Genomic DNA, 4,252 nt, shown 5'->3' with positions numbered 1-4,252 from the left:
AGCTGTAGTAGCAGCTGAAGAAGCTGTTTAAGCTTCACGTGACATTTTTGGCTTCGATCTTACAGTCCTTGTTTCTCGTAATGTTTATTATTTTTGCTTGATCAAAATGCATGACACTTGTCTGCTGCCAGGTGATTGCGCTATTCCACCATCTTGCTTGGCCTCCCCAATGTCACTATCAGGTCTGCACACCTCGTGCTGACCTCTCTGACCGACTGCTGATTAACCCTGACCTAATCCCGTTCATTGATGGTTTCTCCTCCTGCTCTGACATTGGACTGAAGAGGGTAGAATACGCTGTCTGCTCTAAAAACAATGTGTGGGCATCTGGCTCACTGTCATCTTATTACTCTGCACAAACAGCAGAACTTGTGGCTTTAACTGAGGCCTGCAAATTAGCATCTAAAGCGGTCATGATCTACACTAACTCCCATTATCCCTTCGGAGTAGTTCATGACGTTGAAGCACTATGAAAACATCTCTCTTCTCTGAAATCTGACTGTAAACATATTTGAAACTGTGGTTTGCATGTTTTTCCATGTGTGTCGAAGCATTTTCAACTAAACATGTTGACAGAAGTGCCGTCGCAAAAGCTCTTTTTGACAGAGATCATTCTAAGGTGGGACATACCTAAACCTAAACTCCAGTGATAATGGCATCCATTTTATTAAGAAAGCCCGAACAAGAAGTAAGTGCTCTGTATGGGTTCAAGCTAAAAACACTCTGTGCCTCCCATCTACAGTCAGGTGGTGCTGTGAGCATGAAAATGGCACTTTAAAAACAGATTGGCTGAATGTTGTGAAGACACCAAGTAATCCTAGACAAAAGCACTTCCGCTTGTTCTCATGTAAATGCGTACACGCACACATGCACGCACCTCACTTAACTTTTATGAAATATTGTTTGAACATCTAGATAACACTGGAGGGGAAACCAGCACAAAACTAACTCCACAAAACTAACTAACATCTGCTGCTTTATTAGAACGTAGCATGTTGAAATATTGCAAAAGTCTGTCACGGTCCCTTTCTGTCTCCACCAGGCGGTGAAAGCTGCACTACCCGTTCCAGCGGCCTCTGGACCGCTTTACACCTTCTGGCCAGGACAGTGGGTTGCTGTGAAGGACCACAGGCACCGCCACTGAAAGTCCAAGCGCCGGTTAGGTCCGAACCAGGTTCTGCTGACCCACACCGTTTGAAGGTCGCAGAGATGGCCACGTGGATTCACGCCAGCCACTGCCGCCTCTTCACTGGAGAGCCCAGTAGCTGCCCCTAATCCAGCCCATAATTACTCTGAGGTGCTCAGAGCGTTCCTGTGTGGCCACCATTGGAGCTGTTGCCTTTACCATCTTGTGCCTCCCCTTGTGGGGGTCCCTTTGAGGAGACCCTGTCCATGCGTCTCCCACCAAGGGTGGAAACACGAAACACTCAGCAACCGCATAGTTTTTGGATTATTGCCCCAAACCACTCCTTCTAACGGCTTGCTGATTCCTTATCACGCCTTAGTACACGTTTCCACTTCCGTTTTCCTACTGTGGAAAAGCAACCACACTCAACCTTTTCACTGGAAAAGAAATCAGACTCAGACTGTGAATCTTACCCCTGGAGGAAGAATGTAACGGAAGTTATTATGTTCTTCGTGATCCTCACACCTTTACTGCACCGACTAATGTTTTTTTTGTGTTCGATCTCGATCAGTGTACATGTAAAAAAAAAAAAAATTGGTCTCAACCTCTTTGTTCTGTCTGTATTACTCGTCAAAACCCCAAAAGCACATATTTGGGTACCAATGCGGGATGTAATATCCCTCTTAATGACTCCTGCTTTTTCTTTCTTCTATGATAAATTTGCTGTTTATTGGAATTGTGCTGCTGATTTTGTTTTTTTCTTGTGATAGATAGATAGATAGATAGATAGATAGATAGATAGATAGATAGATAGATAGAAATTTTATTGATTCCAAGGGAAATTCAAGGCATGAATTTTGTCATGGTTTGGTTTTGTTTCTGGTTCTTCTAGTTTCATTTTGTCCTCAGTGTTCTTTGTTCCTTGGGTTTCCCGCCTTAGTGATGACCCTGATGTTCCTCACCTGTCTCGTTAGTCTCACCTGTGTCTGATTACCCCGTGTCTATTTAGTCTCTGTGTCTGCCTCAGTTTCTTGTCGGGTCATTGTCGTTGTCAGTGTCTTTCATATGTCGTCATCTCTGGTTGTTCCCTGTGTTTTCGTCTCCTGGTTTTTGGATTTTGGTTTTTGGTTTTTTGAGACGTTTTGGATTTAGTTTTTGGTTTGCCTTTTTGTTAAATAAATTAGTATATTCTGCACATGGGTCCTCCTCCCTGTTTCCTGCCTGCTCGAGCGTGACAAATTTCCCTATGTTATTTCTGCACCAGAGCTCGGGTTCATTACCTAGAGAATCAAACTGTTCAATATCAGCTCCTTTCAATGACTTCCCCTGTTATTAAGAATTGTAAGAATCCAGCAGCTACAGGGATGATGAAGAAGACTATAATCCGTAAACATTGATATGCTGTACCTTTATGAAGTTTTGACTTGAAGTGGTTACACATTGTCATTGGAATTACGGATGTTTGGTTTGCTGTGACTACACACACATTTAAGAAAATTTCCCAAGTATCATATGGTGTGATTAACATGTAATCAAAAGGGAGGAATGTTATGGAAAATTTTACTCCATGTGTACTACGAAGGTCTCATAGAATCTGTCATATGAAATGTATCTGAAATGTCTTAGAATACTACATGCACAGCATATTGGGTGTTTTGTTTCCCATCAGTTTGTTCCCTTTATTCTGTTTCTCACACTCTGTACATGTGGGAAGAGTCACCCAGACTCTTTCTCACTGGACTCCATCTCCTTCTCAGCCTTGGGAGATGGTAAATAGTCATGTAGTCTCTTTTCTCACACTAGGGGATAGATGGCGCCCTGCCAGGTGGGCAGTGTCTCTATGTGGCGTGATGGGGAAGTGATCTGTGTAATGTGATGGAAATGTATAAGTTTTCATGTTTGCCTTTTCTCGGGGCCTCTTTCTCTCCTCACCGTGTGAGAGAGGGGTCTTCGAACGCTTATCTTGCCTTCGAATAAATGTTCGTTGAGACCAGATCGATCTTGGGCTTCCTTTTTGAATAGATCTTCTCACTCTTTATTTTCACTCTTTGGTAATGGGAAAAATTCCACAACAATTGCATAGGGAGATACTAATGATGTGTTTTGCTCCATTTTCTTCCTGATAGACTGGGACATGGCTTCTCTGCTGCTCCTTCTCCATCTCTTGCCACCCACAGCTGGACGGAAGAGGGCCAAGATAAGTTCCAGTGATGCAGTGGAGAAAAATGGTACACTTTCACAAGGTATGTACGTATCTCAATTAGAAAAAACCTGCAAAGGCATGTGATTCCCCTGTCTGCACGCCACCTCTACCGTCTCTACAGACTGTCTGCACGCCTTTGTATTGTAATCTTTGTATTCAGATTTTAGATGATTTAATATAACTGGATAAAATGTTACTTTCATAGTCTGAACATGAAGCATATCTGCTCTATATGTCATGCTAATAACATCACACACATTCTCTAACTTTATATATTTTCTTTTTTCTTTCAGAGTGCATCTTAAAGGACAGAACAACGGAGGAACCAGGTGAGTCCTGATGATGTCCCCCTCTGCCTGTCACGCGCTCAGGTTGACCCCACAGACCTCTACCGTCTCTACAGACTGTCTGCACGCCACCTCTACCGTTTCTACAGACTGTCTGCACGCCATCTCTACCGTCTCTACAGACTGTCTGCACGCCACCTCTACAGACTGTCTGCACGCCATCTCTACCGTCTCTACAGACTGTCTGCACGCCACCTCTACAGACTGTCTGCACGCCACCTCTACCCTCTCTACAGACTGTCTGCACGCCACCTCGACAGACTGTCTGCACGCCACCTCTACCCTCTCTACAGACTGTCTGCACGCCACCTCGACAGACTGTCTGCACGCCACTTCTACAGACTGTATGCACTCCACCTCTACCGTCTCTACAAACTGTCTGCACGCCACCTCTATGTCTCTACAGACTGTCTGCACGCCACCTCTACCGTCTTTACAGACTGTCTGCACGCCACCTGTACCGTCTCTACAGACTGTCTGCACACCACCTCTACGTCTGAGATGTATGCTTGCAAAAAAGACAGAGGACTAATCTGAATGTCTTCAGGTTGTCTACTTTAAAACAATTCCTCAACA

General features: G+C 44.2%; 1 long non-coding RNA gene across 1 annotated transcript; it reads left to right on the top strand.

Annotated features, from left to right (window-relative positions):
- The first annotated feature begins 260 nt into the window (after nucleotides 1–260).
- Nucleotides 261–2,321, top strand: LOC306829227. Its single transcript, XR_013779845.1, has 2 exons — nucleotides 261–578; nucleotides 609–2,321. It is a non-coding gene; the product is annotated as an uncharacterized lncRNA (long non-coding RNA).
- The last annotated feature ends 1,931 nt before the right edge of the window (nucleotides 2,322–4,252 follow it).

This window comes from Symphodus melops (assembly GCF_947650265.1).
Source record: "Symphodus melops genome assembly, chromosome: 9".
Classification (NCBI taxonomy): Eukaryota; Metazoa; Chordata; class Actinopteri; order Labriformes; family Labridae; genus Symphodus; species Symphodus melops.
This window is presented reverse-complemented; position numbering and strand designations above follow the sequence as displayed.